The 17,804-nt window shown below is 37.3% G+C and overlaps 1 long non-coding RNA gene across 1 annotated transcript in view; it reads right to left on the bottom strand.

Moving 5' to 3' along the window:
* Positions 1-17,804, bottom strand: part of LOC119698777 — a 134,343-nt gene that overhangs the window by 28,014 nt on the left and 88,525 nt on the right. Inside the window, exon 4 of the long non-coding RNA XR_005256244.1 lies at positions 17,588-17,782. This is a non-coding gene — a long non-coding RNA (uncharacterized LOC119698777). The remainder of the gene's footprint in view (positions 1-17,587; positions 17,783-17,804) is intronic.

Below are 17,804 nucleotides of genomic sequence, written 5' to 3' on the forward strand. Positions count from 1 at the left end.
GTTTAATAATATGTACTAACTCCAGCACTTTCCAACTGTCTGTCACTCCTTACTATCACTACTTTAAAAATATTTTTGGTTAACATGTTTAATCGTAGGAACAACATAGAGACAAACAAATGTTTTAAAAATGTTTGAAATCATAGAAAAAGAAAAACTAAATTAATACATGTGAGTTACTTTTTCTCTGTGGTATTCTTGTTTGAAACTTGTGAAGTAAGACAAGGAATTAATTAGCTGCTAGCAATTTCTCCAGTTTTCTCATTCTGCCTAGGTTTCCCTATGGCTGAAAGGCAGTAGAATAAAGTAGATTTAGAAGGAACTACCACAGTTTTGTGCTATGTGGTGTCCTGCTGGGTTTCCTATGTGAAGTTGCCATTTAACCAAATAAATCAAATAAAGAGTTATAAATCCAAACACATTTTAAATGCTCAGCCTGATTTTCGTATTATTGGAGAAAAACACTGTCATTTTTTTTTCTTCTGACTGAAATTATTTTAAAAGAGGAAGAAAAATCTGCAGAAAATGAGGGCTCTAGCTGGGTTCTATATAGAATGCCTCCCCCCACACCCCATACCCCAATATCTGCCACAGGTTATCACCAGGCATTTACAGAAAACAAATGCAGAAAACAGAAAATAGAAATATATATATATTAACATCTAGAGCACCATGAAATAGAGATAGAAATTAAATTCTGTGGATGTTGGTTCCTCAAATGCAACATGAAGCTCCTCTTACATTACTTAACTTTTTGCTTTATGGAGCATAAGCTTAACACAGCCTTAGGTCAGGATAAAAATATTAAAGACTACTTCTTCTGTTGGTTGTCTGCTTCCACTTGAGAAGGCCTCCTTGACAGGAACAAATGCTGACAATCTGATCCACTTTGAGATCCACTCAAGACTCTGCTTACCCAGATCATTGTACCTTCTACCAAACAAGGTTTTGAATATAAAAATTTTCTGCATTCCTGAAAAAAACAAGGCTTCTTCATAAAATTGCTGTCAGTGATGCAATGTTTGACTTACTCCATTTGGGATTTCATTGATACTGAGTGAACTTGCTGATCTACTACAAAACTTATTGTGAAAACTCAGCAAGTACACTGGATCTACAATGCTTCTGTTCTCTTGTAATGAGATTATGAAAGTATTTATCTCCCAGAAACTTCATAAAACTCAGCACTCCAAAGAATGGGGTAATGTAAATTACAATAGAGAGAAGATAGACAACTGCTTGGACAAAAAATAGGGGAGAAAAAAGCTGTTTCTGGGATAGTGCCAAAGGGCCTCAGTAAATTTATTCAGAAGTAGGCTGAACCTAATTTCCTTGTTTGTTTATAAAGTCTAACTGAGGATTTATGTAGTTTGCAGTGCTTGTTGTCAGTAGTTTCAAGTGGCCATGTCGACCCAAATTACAAGAAGATTTCAGTCATGGAAATATCTCTTTTTTCTCTAATTTTCACAGTCTAAAACATAGTCTGTACCTCCATACATATGTTATTGTAGAAGGACAGAAAAGTTCATATGTACTTCAGGATTTTGTAAAAACAAACTTGAAAAACTTGAAATCATTATAAAATATTTCCCAGACTTGTGTTTGTTTTTTCAAATGCCAATGAGGGTCTGTATACATTATAGAAATATATTTATATAAAGCAAAACAGGGACAAAAACCCCTTAATCCAAATGTGTTGAAAATGACACATTTTTCTATGGCAAGTTTGTTCAGCTGCTGTCAATACGGTCATTATTTAACTGTTTTCTAGATGGAGACAGTTTATCTATAAAAATGTTTTATTTTGTTTTTTAAAGGACATAGTTCAGCTTTGACTTGGCTTTTTGAGTGGAGTACAGCAAATCCTTTTTCTACAAACAAAATGTTCTAATTTACTGCCCTCGATAAGATCCCCAGGCTTGCTTAAATTGTTCAAAGTGTTAGAGGTGCAACCTATGCCAGAAACTATACTAGAATAAATATTGCATATATTTTCAATTTGTGGGTGAAGGCAATGCAAAACAATTTTGGTTGTTAGGCACATTGCAGGCAGGCTCTGCAGGCTTCCCACACACATTGCTACCAAAGCACTTCAGTCCTGACAGTTAACACCATATGATGTTCCACTCTTGAATTACCTTATGAGCAGCAACTGCCAACTCTGTCTGCAAGTTTTGGAATACTCAAACCCTGTAGACCTGATGACTGGTTGGATTTTTTGGTTTGTTTTCCTTAGCACCCTGCTCTTTACATGCTATGAATGTCTGCTTGCTGTGAAGGATTTCTTCTGCATACTTTGCCTCCTGGAAAGTCAATTTTGCTCAACTTACTGTCATTTAAAATCATGGGACAACTCCTTTCCAAGTGAAGGTACTGGATTTTTTTCTCCAGCTTCTATTAATATAATAAACTTGTGTTTACTGAGACTATGAATACATAAGTTGGTCTTCATTCTCTTCCTAAAATTTCTTAGCACTTAAAAAAATGGTTAACCCTGTGTATAAGTTGACTCAATTGAGATACACTCGGTACATTGAAATGAGAATGGCGCAGGTTGTGGGGAGGGAAAGAATAGTATGCCTGGTTTTATGCATTAACTTAAATTTATATTGGCTCATTCTTTATTACACACCAGAAATTTTCCAGTTTTGTTCCACAGTGGTCAGATGAAGAAACCTTAGAGAATGGAGAAAACAGGCAGAGTAAGGATAAGCTGCTTTGGAAAGACACTGAAGACCAATGAACGTTTTATTTTATTCATTGTTGCCCTGTATCATTTGTCCTATGAGAGCTCAGCATCACCTGTGGCTTTGGAGCATTTGTCATAGCAACCAAACAAACTGGTACATGCCTAACAAGGCAAAGTGTTGTCCAGTAATACTTCCTTCAGACTCTTGCTGTCAAAAAAGATTTGTAATAAAGACTATAAATAATAAAGTTATAGCTGTAGTCTATGTGCAGAGAAAGAAAATGAAAAAAACCCCAGAACTACTAGCACATACATGTAGAAATAATTTTGGAAATAGTGTTGGAAATGTCATCTATATACCCACAGGACTGGAGAAAGTCATTAAATTAATGGTCTCAGAAAGCCTACATAACACCTGCACACCAGCAAAATCAAAAAGTACAGAAAAACATATCTAGCTGAAGCAGTGTAGGAAATCCTAATTTTATTCAACATTCTTAAGTATTTTTTCTTTTCCTAAGACAATTTACATTGAACTCAGAGTCAAATCAAGCTCCCTAGGCATTATGGGTGTTTTCAGAAACACGTTCTGCTGCAGTGTACCACCAAAAGAATGCTGGTTTTTTGATGGGCATTTAAATAACTTTTAAGTACACCATCCTCTTTAAAATGTAACAGCAACAGAACTCATTAATTTAGGTTATCTGAAACATATGACAGCTTTTCCTGCCTACTTTGGCCAGTGTTGCTACAAGAATCTTCCTTCTCTTCAGTCTTACGTCTCTACCTGAGCTGGAATTTGTAGTTACCCTACAGCTTAAGGTCAGTCCACAGCACCTGTCCTCTGCACTTAACCACCAAGTCTACTGGGTTGTGCTCTTTCCCTCTGTTTTGGGAAGTATGAATGAGGTGAACATGGAAATTTGACAGTTTTATTGTTCAGCTTTGCTTGAACATGGTTAACATCTAAAATTGAAACCAAAGCATTTACAAGAAGACAATAAACTAATAGAATGCTGGCTTTATTCCATCTGCAATCACCCTGCTTAAGTTTATTTGTTAGATGTCTCTGAGCATTTACTCAGTGAGCGAGATCATATTCACCCAGCCAAAGTTCCTCAGCCCTGGTTCACTCTTGGGTTTTGCCTCTGTTTGTCCAAACCTGTTCATCAGGTTCATGAGGACACTGAGCCCAACCTTTGCAGCCCAACAGTTATATCATTGCCATTAATGGCACTCAAATGTTTGCTAAGGTGTGACTGGACTTCAGTACATCTTCATTCCTTGTTTTCAAGTTTAACTAAATGAATTAATTTGCAAAATAAGTGTCTCATTAGCCCAGTCTGTTTTGCTGCTTTGCTGAGCCTCAACTCAGAGCAGCTACTTGCTTCCCTGTGTTGCACTCCATCCTTAATATCCATTCCTTCCATCTTTTCATATTGTTTGGATAATGCCCATCCTGCCTGTCTTCAGTTTGAATATATTTGGTCAGTGTTTCAAAGGACATATTCTATTGCAAAAAAATTCCTGCATGCAGATGCACTTGGATGGACAATTGCCCGCCAGCATCTTTCACCTGTGCTTCCTCTGAGCAGCAAGAGAAATGAGGTGAAATGGCAATACTGTCCTGTAGTCATTACAGGTCTGGGAAATTTTAACTTAACCCTCTCTTACTCCTTTCCTTTCTTCAATCGCAAATACTGATGGGAGGCACAGAAAAATTGTGCCATTCACACACCCACCACAAGCAGATAGAGTAAGATAAGAGTTCAGTTATCCAGGATCCTGATGCTCCTTGTTAAAGGCACCAAAGGGAAGCAACAGACATCTAGCTGAGCAGACAGTGGTGCCTTAAATGGCCATCAGAAAAGGAAGAGAGGTCTGGGAGAATATTGATTATGTGGCAATTTAGGAGACAGCAGGACTGATGTACTGTTCATGTTGACATAGTTCAACAATCTTTTCTACTCTGTGACAATCATGCTAATCCTCTTTGCGAGCCTTGTTCACCCCAGCCTGGTTTCCTGTGTAAAACACCTGCATCAAAAACCTGCATGAAATAGCATTTTGTTACAGCACTGCTGTGTTGGGCCTAGCCATCCTTCCATAGGAAAATAAGGCAATATTCAAAGACAGCTGCTTGGCAAAGAAAACAGAACAAAGTGGCAATTCCCATGTTAGCCTATCAAGATAAAACAGCATGTCTTGTGTATAGGAAAGGAATTAAAAGTGTTTTTAAATGTAAGAATTTTGTTCATTCATCATTCAGGGAAAAGAGCTTTCACATGGGGGAAAACAAAAAAAAGCTTTTCTGCATTGATCTACTTATATGTGACAAGAGAATCCTACCTGTTGTTGGCACAGAGTGAAAAAGCAAAGTAATTCAACTGCAAACAATAAATGACCTGGACAAAAAGAGCTGAAAAAGAATCATGGAATACAGGAATCCTGTTGTATTTATAGGATTACTCCTCTACTTTGCCATCAAGCATTCTGATTTGGAGGAGAACAGATGAAACACAATATAGCTGCAACAAGATTCAGTATGTAAATTGCTCAAGGCAAAGATCACGATGAGTGTTTTTTTTAGTGTTTACACATATCACAACCACCACTGGAATTTATGGGGACTAATACAACACAAATATTATTGCTATTGCTTCTAGTACTATTCCTATGATAGTAAATGCTATTTATAGGAAACAGAAAACTGATAAATGTCTTCCGTAAAGGAAAGAAATTAAACATGGCTGTAAATTACATGGGATATATTGAGTTTACAGCATTTGGCAGTTTGAGTTTCCTCTCTCCAATGGATAATTGCTGAATTAAACATAGAATGACAGATAAGGGGGCTGACATAAGAAGTTGATCCAGTTTTCATGAGAGCTATATAATTTGTTTTATTATAGACAGAGGTTAAATTGTGATCAATAGTGATCCATTCAGCCCAGGCTAACATGCTGTATCTGGCATAGATGCATAGCTATCTCACAATTCCCAGTGCAATCCTAACAGCTACCCCTTTAGTCTTGAGCACAGCCTTGGGAGTGTGAGTGAAAAAGGTGCCTCAACTTTGGGATTGCATGGATCTCTGCTCTTCAGAATGGCTTCGTGCTGATTCTTGGGTTTTCAGCATCTCCAAGCAGCTCAGCAATGCCGGCTGGCATTGACTGCTGCAAATGATAGAGCAGAGCCACAGCCAGTCACAAAACTGCGATAACGTTTTGCCTCTCCAAAGTTGAATTTTCATCATGCTGACAGTGGGCTCATCATTCAAACCAGACTGAGCCTGGACACAAATATCCCTTTCTGTATTAGTACATGTTTCTGAAGTCAAGTCTGGAGTCAGATCCTTTCTTGTGTTAAACTTCTCTACCTGAGGAGTAAGATCCCTACCTCCTAAGCTCTAAGAAGCTCTTGTTGCCAAGCACTAGACCCAGACTCTTAACAGCTCCTCTCTTGAATGTGGTATTGTGTCTTATTCCTCCCTGCTTTCTCCCTTCCAGACCAGTTACCCCTCCAAATATCAAGTGACACCATTCCCTCTAGGCATTAGTTTCTCAACTCTGTGTTGCATCTGGTGTTTATCCCATTCCCCACGCTATCCTGGAAAGGGGAGGAGGTACTTTCCAACACGCACCATTCTCCCAAACTTTTAAATGGATTAACAACATGCCAAATTCCCCCCTTCCAGTCTCCTTCTATCTGTTTCCCTTTTCAAATATGCAGCAACTTGAAGATGCCCTGGCTAATATGCTGACATGAGACTTACATGTCATGCTGACATGCTGTAATCTTGTAGAGGAGAAATAAAACATCTTATTGTTTGGAAATTAAAAAGCATAAATTCTTCCCTCCCCCCTCTGTATTTCCTTGCCAGTTTCCGATTTGATTGCTGGCTTGGTTTTTTATCCTTCTTGAACACAGCACGCTCCTGAAAGATTCTGTGTACTTTTTTGGATGCAGAAAGCTGTAATGTTCCACCCACTGCATTGCAGTTGTGACTGAGAAACAGTCTGCAAAATATATGGGTTTCCCAGAAGATCTGAGACACCATTATAAATATATTTAATGCTAATATCCTATGATAATGTTTATTTAGGAATCATATATGGTGTTAAATAGTGGCATTATTGCTCACCACAAGGACTGTACTTTCCTCCTTTATTTGAAGAGGTTCACTATGTTTTTATTTCATTTCAGTTTGATTTTCATGAAAACAGCTAGCTGCTTATTCCTTAGTGACTGCTCTCTTTCTGAAAAAAATGTTGTGTAAAAACATGATTTATGCCCAAAAGGCAAAACTTGTCTTCACTCTGAGTCTAAGTGAGAGAAGTGCCCACTTTAGAATGGTGGGCTGCTTTCTTGGCAAGTCGGGCTTGTGAGCCATGACTACATGTAGTATAGTGGAGCTCACAAAAAATCTCAGAAACTACCCTGAAGCAGTTCTCAAGGGTCTGAAGAGTAAAGCCCAAGCCACTACAAAAGGTCAAGAGGTGGATAGAATACTGTAGAGAATATAAATTCACAAGCTCAGATTTTCTCCAAAACCTAGACTACAATCACAGGAAACAAAGCAACCACGTGACTAATCGTGTTGTCACCAGATGAAATTTTCACGTTTCATACTTTTCATGTACTCCAAAATGATTTTTCTAACAATATGAATATCATCATAAAAAACTGATGGACCTTGCCATTATACACTAATTTAAAGAAGATTTTCTTAACTGTTTTGTGGGAGTTTAAAACTAAAGAGCCACAGTACAAAGAGGAACAGCTTTAGACGTGTCTCGCTAGAAGGGAAGGCAGAATGAAAGGGAAGGAGTTGAAGGAGGCAGAGAGAGGGAGGGAAGAAGGGAGAAAAAGAAACTCCCTCTTAATTTCTGTCCCTACCCATCCCCACTGAAGCAGAAAGTGATGTAATAGCTTACTTTATTTTTACTTTTTTTTTTTCCAGAAAATTTGCAGTAGATTTTGCTTCCAAAACTCTTATACCTGGGATACAGGAGAATGTTATAACTACAGAATTCATGACACATTCTTCCTTCTGTATTGTCTACTTGAAAAACTAGCTCTGTCAAGAACTAGTTTATTATGTGAAGAAAGTGCTCGCTTTATTTTCTGGCTAGACACAATTCATTGTTTTCCCATGGGTGATGACAGATCTCCCCCCTGTTACAGCTGAAAGCTGGCAAACAGCTATTTAATGGTGTTAGGAAAAACCCTATAAGACAAATAGAGAAAATGTAAGCCTGATTTAGAAACTCCTCTAGAATTTGAAAGACAAAAAGATGTTTGTTTACAGGTTAATGGGGTACTAGAAAACAAAGCTGAGTGAAGAGCATTTCAACATTTATCTCTTTCATATTTATACAAATAATTTTGGATGTATCTTTGAAAATCTCTGTTATGAAAAGATTTCTAAGTGCAAAGCATAGTTTGAGGTTTGGTCTTTTGAGACATATAGTCCCTGCCTGTAAGGATAACATAGTTATAACTGTATAAATCACAAGAGTATTTTATGTTAGTTTGATACATCATTTTACATTAATTTTATATTTAATATATGTGTGCACCTATGCAAAAGTGTCTCAAGAAAACAAAGTATTACATCTTCTGCAATATCTTATGTCTTACAATTTTTTCATTCCTTTGTATTAGGTGATGCTAACCTGCTCCTGAAACTTCTTGAAAAGTCAGGAAAGCATTACTGGGCGACCGTGGTAACAGTAATTCAGTTGTGATTCAAATTCAGAAGACCTTTTAGTCTCCTATTTCTATCCATGAGATTAAATTACTGTATAGATAATAAGAAAGTTGTGCCTTTGCTCTACAAAAGGGTTCTTTGTTTTGAGTTAATATTATTAAAAAGGCTTCTTAAGTGAAGTGGCAGGGCATTCTGAAATTAACAGCTAAAGCAGAATTCAATATTTATTGCCTTTGGTATGAGAGCTGACAAAGGATTCACAGATATATTGGCAATACTTTGCAGAAGACATACCAAACATTCTTCACCAGGAATAATCTACGCCCTGAATTCGGTATCTTTCTCCTTGAAAGAGAGGTGCTGGTAACAAATCTGCCTTTAACAGTTGATTTCATTTTGAAAGATTGTAGAGTGATTAGAATAAAAGCAGTGAAACTATAATAGGCTTTCCTTTCTCTCTATTTGGATGTTGAAGCCAACATTCAACACTGATTTAAAACAGATTTCTTAAAATACTTGGACATTTTGCCAGGTGTTTATCATCTTGACCAAACCCAGCCCAGTATATCAGAAAAAAAAATCATATTTGATTTTTTGATTATCCTTCTCTTGAAGAAGGATTCTGATCTGGGTGGCTTGACAAACCAGAAGCACAACAGTTATCTATAGGGTCACATTCTGTAGTTCTTTGCTGATTTAAAATCACAGTACATAAAAATGAAGCAAAAAAACCTACCTGGGATCTGGGAAAATCTAAAGAGTGATGATTAAGATTTTACAAGCCAACAAATAAAGCAGGTATATATGCTTTTTACAGAAAATATTTGCTCCTATGATTTAATGTGTATTTTAAAAAAGCCATTTATGCATTCCTCAGACATCTACAAGAACAATTCTGTGTGGAATAATTACGGAGTAAGGCCTTTGTCTGTTAATCAGTGAATGGTTCAAGTATATGAGCAACTTAAAAAGTAAAGTGTGCAGATTTAAGTACATATTATCTCAAAACACCTGAAGTTATTTCTCAGCACAGAAAGCCAGACTACCTATGGAATCTTTTTTTGTGACTGTATATACCTGTCAGCAATGGATGATGATCCCTGGTTAAGTCAAGACCTGAAAGGCACTGACAAGAGTTTGTCTTACCTTTTTATTTTCTACTGTAACCCTGATGCTAGGCTCTTTGTTCACTAGTATTTGTTTTTAGCTTTTCAGTTTCTTCTTACAAAATGGCAGCATCTATTTATGTTCTCCCTTTATCTTAAGGTATCAGTAAAGTGCTACACTATGCTATAAGCTTTGATAAGCCCTCAAAATACCTGATGTTTTCATGGTGATTATTATATTAATGTGAAATAAATCCAGGGTCTTAAAATCAAGATAATTAGTGAGCTGATCTTCTGGTCCCATCCATAATCACATCTCTGTTCATATTTATAATTAATTATTTCCTCAAAACCAAGCTTTGCAATTTCAGCTACAAAAACTTAACATAAAAACGCTGACACCAAGGAACAATTTCTGTGTTTTCTAAATCCACATTTTCCTGCACACATGCACAAAGGCGGCAGATGAAAATTTTTTAAATCACAAATATTAGCAGCAAAGTTTTTCAAAATTATTTCAAACATGTTTTAATGAAGATAAAGTGATTGAAGAAGGGCCTTCCAGTTGCAGTTAGGAGCATCAACTGTATCACACTTTCAAAAAACATGCATTAAAAAAAAATTCAGCCCTGAGCTTAAAAAATCTTCAGCAAAATACAGTTACCATTCAGTTCTGAATATCTGGTAACAAAATAGATGAGAATGCCTCAGATAAACACTGAATTGAGTCAGCTCTTGAGTTAACTAACTATTTATCCTGATTAATTGTAAAATTGTTAGTGTATTTTGTGAGGGACTTTTAGGTCCTTGATATTCAACAAGGTTTGACAATTCCTCTTAATACAGAGGAAAAGAATGTGAAAAGAAATACTTTTATTCTTGGTGCAGAATAAAAGACATTTTTAAGCTGAATTCTGTATTTAATGCTAATAAATGCGCCATATTAATGCCTCAACGAGAAACCAGTACGGGGGTTTTCACATGCAAAAAGCAGCAGACCAGCTTTCCATGGCTACTGCTCCTTGCCTTTCACACCCGCCTCGTCTGCCAGCTGCATCTATCTTGAAGGAGAGACCTTAAATCCCTGCGAGCAGACTGTAAGGCACATGCAGTAGCAGCAGTGCACTGACATTTGCTAAGCACCAGCGTCCCTCAAATGACTGGGAGCGAAGCCATTGACGTCACTGAACAATAGGCAAAATATTTCCTCCTCCTCCATAGTCCTGAACTGTAAACACCCAGCTTGCACACAGCAGGCTGAACATTCGGGGAGAGGCGGAGAAGGAGAATGTGAAAAACTTTCAACTGATGCTGCTGAAAACAAGCAGCTGTTCCTGCATAACTAGTCTCTCCTTATTCCTTCCATTTTGCTGCGAGGATTGCTGGTTCCCCCTTAGTGTAGGTCACACAGTAAAGAAGATAAAGCTAAAAAAAACTATAAATAAAACTTTGTCTACTGAACTCACAAGGAATTTTTTGAAGCAAAATGCCTATTAATTACAAGTTTTAAAAAACACACTCTTTTTCTCCTTCTTTCTGTCTCTGTCATGGATAACTGCAATATTGCAACAGTCATCCATGTATTTTGGACAAGGTGTGGTGGACTTAATGTAAGTGAATTTCCATCTCAGTCACCTTCTCTTCATGCAGCTACATTATTGCAAGCTGAAGAGAAAACAAACCCCATAAATCATAATTGTAATTATAAAATCACATACATCAGTATATGCTCTAGATTCCCTGTAAAGACTGGTTAAACTCTTAAACTCCTTGAGTTGGAGAGTTAGGGTTATGGCATAGGCAGAAAACAATAGTTAATATTGAAAATGAAAATCCAACTATAGCTTTTAGTGAATATATTTTTAAAAAATACTAATGCATGAAATCACTAGGATTTGCCAGTTATTTGACAGAGTGTTGTACAGTGGTATGAACAGTTAAACAGCTCTGGAATGCTATAAATTCATGGAACCTAATTCAGCTCTTTTCTTTGCAGCTGCTTGGAAGCACCTGCAATCCTACAATCTTCCCTGTTTTCAGAGCATCCTATGGAAGATCCCTGGGGTGCAGAAAAACGAGACTGCTAGAAACAGGGAGTGGTGTGGTGCTGAAAAGAGGTCAGAAATGCTGTACCTCTGAAAAAGCTCAAGAAAACCACTGAATCAGGGAGCCCTGGAAGCTTATGTAAGCCATTTCAGGGAATGCACCAGCTTATTTGGTCCATCAATGTGAGCTAGAGAAATTTATCTCACCAGGAGTCCTCAGCCTTGGATCTGAAAGCTGGCATTGGAAGAAGCCCTCAGATATAGCTCCATGAAGATATCAGTTTTCTTTTTAGAGCCTTGACTGAAAAAAATCAGCTTGATGTGCCTGGAAAGGCTTTAGGAGTGCCAAAAAAAATTCTTGTGCCACCTGATTGCTAACTGAAGAGTCATGTCTATGGAGTCAAAGTGATCCAGGTAACCATAATGCCTATCTTCCTCTTGCCTCATTTAGGCTTTGCTCACTTAGGCCAGGGTGGTGAATAAGCTCCCTTGGACATATTTGTTCTCAAACCAAGATGAAAGAATCACACCCATCACCATTTTCTGCAGAAGGCAGCATGTAAGAGCCAGGGAGGGGCACCATTTTCCCTCTCCAGTGCGGCTCTCTGTTGCATGAGGCTGTTAGTTGGCACATCACATTTGCAGCATATATTGATGAATGATTTCAAAGTGCTGAACAAACAGTCATTTTTTTCCTAGCAGACCATAAGCAATTGCTCATTATCCCCCACCTAATATGCAGGAAAAGTAGGTGGGCAAATAACCTAGTTTGCTGTTCAATTACTCTAGTGTGCCATGATGCTGCACTAATGTGACTTCATGTCCAGCTGCTGTGCTCGTGCTGAATTAGCTGTACTGTTGAAAGTGCCTAGCTGAAAAAGAATGAACCTCATCACCTCTCCAGAGTGTGCAGCTACAGCACACACGATTAATTGCGCTTCTGGGGCTTGACACCTACTGTTCCACATGTTTTGCTCCCTTTGTCGATGTGCTGGCACTGAACCTCTGCACCCCGTCTGTGCTTTCACACAGAAAACAGTGGCTGAAATGCAACTTCTCATCTTACCAGAGAAAAGGCATGTGGAAAAGTAACATGTTGCTGGCCTGCTTTCCTTTTTTGCCTCTTTGTCATTTTTTGTCTTTGCATGAGCTACTCCATGTAGCTGAGCTAGGTGGCAATATCAAAACACATAGTGAAAAAAAATAGCTACATTAAATGAATAAACTGCTGCCTGACATGACCATCTCACACAAATATGTGTAATACCAGCCTAAAATGCTATGGTTTTGATCTGATCAAATCTCACTCTTTCCTTCCTTACGCCTGAACAATCACCTACAATAAAAAGCAATGCATGCCTTATTGGGGACTGGGAGAGCCTTTCACAGCTTTGGGAAGCCAAGTATGCTAAGATATATTTGGAAGCCTGAATTTAGTGAGTGTAGCCTGGGCTGCACAGCTGAGAAGGTCTCAGATCTTTGTGTATGCCCCAGTTGTATCCTAGTCCCAGAGAGGTGTTCAAGCAAGTGTCTTTAGGAATATTGTTTTCTACCGGAGGAAAACTCGGGCATCTGGATTTGAATGAGGCCAAGAGCCTAGGACAACCTGTAAAAATATTTGCCACTCAGTCTTATGTCTATCTTGGCACCTTGCTTGAGAAGTACTCTTGCTGGAAGCCAAGTGCAGACTAACAGAGGGTTACATACTCTTTGGGGAACAGCCTAAAAGACCAGCCTGGAATGTTAAGTACAATTACTTCATTTACAGTAATGCATTTTTTAAGCATACCTTTAGGCAAATATTTATGCATTTAAGTTTTACTAGTGCAAATACTCAAAGAAAATGCATCTTATTTCGGTTGCTTGCCCGTACTGATGTGAACATCATTTGATACATTCTAACACTTGGTAAATTCCAAGCTTTTCTACCTTTTCCCTTCCGCGCAGCTGAAAACATATTTCTCAGAAAATATTGTATATAGGACACACAAACATTTCAAGCTACTCCCTGAACATGTGTGTTGAAGAAATAAGGGATGGGGGAAGGAGTGACAGAAAGAAAATCAAAGGAAAAATTCCCTCATTGAAGGAAACATGCCTTTTTCGTTGTGATACCTCCATGTATAGCTGAATGGATTTTACACAAAGCCGCCTTCAGGCAGAGTCTGAGAAGAAAAAATGCTGCGAAAGTACTGGAAAGTCACCTACAATTTAAACTTCAGTGTATTTGCATAAAATTAAAGTCTAACAGGTTTGCTGTTGTTCCATCTGAGCTAAAATGAAAGGATAATATATCCAAAAGAATATTAGCAGCTTTTTCCCATCCATTAATTGGACCTATGACAATCAGAAAAACCAAAGGTAAAGCTAAGCCACATGCGTATAATTCAAAACATGAGCAAATTCTTTAACTTATGCACAAAGTGCCAGGGAATACTTTGGTAAATAAAGGCCCTGGATTGCCAAGAAACAACAGCAGAATCATTGCATGGCTACATTTTCAAAGGTAGCCATTTATCTTTAAACAGCAATCTATGGAAATTTGTTCTATAGATCCTGCTTTAGGATCTACCATGTTATAGGAATGTCAGCCTTGTTTAATTATGGCCTTTCTTTGATGAGTCCTTCAGCAGTAATGAGGGGAAGTTTACTAAAAAACAGGTTTCCATGTGTTCATAAATTCTTGGCATGCATGGTTTAATTATCCAAGTATCCTTATTAGGATTTGGAAATCTGAGCTTTTGACTCAGATTGTGAATTTTGGGAATTGTCAAGTATGGTACAAGCAGAACTCTAGACTGAATGTATGTGAAGTAAGGATTGATATCGAAAGGAAATGGAGAAAAAAAAGATCCTCTCTTCACAAGACAGAATTTTGACATGGAAACCAAACCATTCTCTTGAATATCTTCTTGAATTTCTCTCGATGTCACCTTGAATCCATATTGCTGTTGACACATAAGAATTTGCTGATTGGACAGTGTTTCTAGTCCTTATGTAATATCTAGATATTTATTCCCAGCACAAGTACCTTTGTTGTAACTATACAGTGGACACAGCAGGCAAAAAAGCTTATATAGTATAAAAGTGATGAAAATTAGACAAACAATGTTAAAAATCAGAGACAAAATGATGTTATATACTTCTTAGCTGTGGATTTTTTAAATACTACTGACATACTTGCCTCAAAATTTTCTGCTCTAGTTCAGAAAAACCTCAAGAACTATAAAAATCAGACAGTGTGCTTGGAATAAGTACTGCTTGAAATAATCCAGCCCAGTGGAGATAATGGGAGAAGCATCTTGGTGATGCTTCAGATTTTGGAAAAGTCTAGTGGCAATGTAAGTTACTGCATACCTAGTAAGAGGTGTTTAGAGAACCTTAGTGAACTGTAAAAGAAAAGTTTAATTCAGTCTTTCATTGAGCACATACCTTAGCTTTTATCCAGCATCTACTCAACTGTAGAAACTTGATTATACATCTGTTGAAGTCAGAACAGCTTTGACACATTAAGGAAATTAACACAGGTAGGTCTATTGTTCTCACTCTGACTAATTGCAAGTTTAAAATTAGACATTAATTAAAGAACACTTTAATGTCCTTCTGCAGCAGGAAGAGAATTTGTTCCTACACAACTTCCCCTATTCACAGCTCTCTATATAAGCAAAGCTTCTCTTCTGGCCCTGTGTCCTGTGTGGTTGGTCACAGGGGATAAAATTTTACAGTGAGGGCAGTGGCTTTAGCTCACAGAATCTTACAATACAGCCACAGTGATTACCTTGTACCGGGGAGAATTGGTGACATTTTCTTTATTATGGACAACAAAGAGTTAGAGACCTACCAAGCAAACCTCTTAGGAAATCTTATGCAGCCTATAAATATTTGCTATTTTTTAAAATTCTCCTAATATGTAGCAGGAAAAAATAAATAAATTAATGTAAAATCTAAGAAATTCCATGTTGTGCACAAACCAATCACTAATAGAAGCTGAGATGCTGATTTGCAAGGTCATGGCAGCTGTTCCAAGACTTGGCTAACCCCCAAGGTTGCCTTGACATTCCTCATGTTATTTCTAATTCTGGAAGTTAAGAGCAGATTTATTTATTTAATAGGAGACTTGATCTATTGCTCCAGAGCTACTTTAGTAGAAAGTACTGGTATACATCAAAGGGCAATGCTTATGGATGGCTGAAACTGTAAGACATGAAAAACCAAATAGACTGGAAGCTCATCAGGAGTTTTGGGATGTATCTGCAAAGAACAACATACTTCTTTTGGCTGTAGGTTCACTGTAGGTTTAGATGAAGGACATGATTTCATCAAACATTTTCGTGGTTCATTTGCAACCAGGATGTTTATATAAAGTAAATAGCTGGAATTGAAAATTTGATTCTTTGCTCGCCAGTAATATCTCGAACCTGAAGTGCATTTCAGGAGTTTAGCTCAGAACCTAACTTATTCACAGCTAGCATTTTACATTCATGTCTAGAACTCACTATCTTTCTCCTAACCCGGATTATTTATTGCCATCAATCTCTTTCACACAAATGCAAATGAAATAGAAAAAGGTTAAAAAATATTTTTAAAACCTAAAATGCCTTCAGATAATTTTTAAAAAGTGCAAAAGACAACCATGTCTTTTGTCTAAACCCACAAAAAAGAGTATCATGTGGGTAAATTCAAGAAGATATGAGATCACATCATATCATATTTAGAAGGCAATCTTTGGGATATTCAGCAATTAGCCTTCAGAGTTATTCAACTTCAGAGGTAGACCAACACTGTGTATCACCCTGACCTAGCAACTGGTTCAGCTCATGAGGATGTGGAATGCAGTTATTCTACAAGATAACGACCTAAGGGAAAAAACAGGCAGCTCAATATCACGCCAATATTTCTTTTCACTTCAGATTGAAGGTTCTCATTTTTTATTACCTCTCTTCCTTCTTCAGTTTCTTTTGTTTCAGGATAACTGTATTATTAACAGAATTTTACTGTTCAAACTGCTGAGATTAAATGTAGTCAATAAAAAGAGTTTAAGAAAAGCACTCTACATTTACAGAAAAAATGGACATTAAATCGGGCACCTGCAAAAAGAGACCAGAAAATGAAGATTCAGAGAACTACATTTATTTTCTTTTAATGCATTCTTGTCAAAAACTACTGTTACTTGTGGCACTACTTCACTTGAATCCTGCTGTCAATTGAACTGAAAATTCTGAAAATTCTGTTGTTCTTTTGCTTTAAATGAAGGTAGCCATAAGAAGGAGCAATTTCATTAACCGGATTTCTAGAGTAAGCTCCAAGAGAAAAAAGTTCAGCCTTCACAGTAAGAATCAGGCTCATTTAGCTCTTGCCATATGCCACCAAAGCTGCTAAGGTTCAGATGCTGAGCATCAAACCCTTGGAGTAGATACCATCCATGAAAATGCAGGGGAAAAGGTGATTCATATCTATCAATGAAGGCTTTGAGTCTTACTTATTCCTAACCATGTAATTGCAAACTCAAGCCACACCACTTCCAACGTGCCACAGAGTCCTTCAGCTTTGCGAAGGTCAGAAACAACACCTTATCTCACAATAAATAGTTAAAGACATGGGCCCTTTGTGTGTCTGCATATTTTTTTTTATTAAAACCAATAGTGTTGTGGATATCTCAATGGGTTTTATTCTTTTGACATAAATACTCACCTAATCTTTTCCTCAGAGAAAAAAATGTTTGTCAAAAATATTTTTTAAATGAGACTTTTTGTAATGAAGGAATTCAGAATGCTTTTTTTTTTTTTAGTTCAGAAATTCACATTTTATTAATTCTGAAGCACTAGAATCTTTTTCATAATGGCATACCATTGTTAATCAAAGGGTCTCCTCTGTATTTCTTGGAATAAAGCCAAAGCAAAATCACATTATGCCTGAAGGGGAATGCAAATGATGTCTCTTGCTTATTGCCTATCTCATTTCAATTTTTTTACTGAATAATTGAATTTTCTCTCCTAAATTAAATTAAAATTCTGTCTTATATACATACACCTACCATTCCACCGCCCTCTGCTGGAGAGAATATATCCTCTAGCCAATTTATGGAAAAGTAATCTGTGATTGACTAGGGGCTGATGTTTCTGGACCCAAAAATGGCGTGTTCCTCTCTTGGTGAAGCCTGCAAGCAGCTGGTCAGTACATCCAAAGGGAGATGTTTGATCGTTATCTGTCTCCAGCACATATTAACATTCTGTTCAAAAAAGTAAAAACAC

Source organism: Motacilla alba, chromosome 3, assembly GCF_015832195.1.
Source record: "Motacilla alba alba isolate MOTALB_02 chromosome 3, Motacilla_alba_V1.0_pri, whole genome shotgun sequence".
Classification (NCBI taxonomy): Eukaryota; Metazoa; Chordata; class Aves; order Passeriformes; family Motacillidae; genus Motacilla; species Motacilla alba.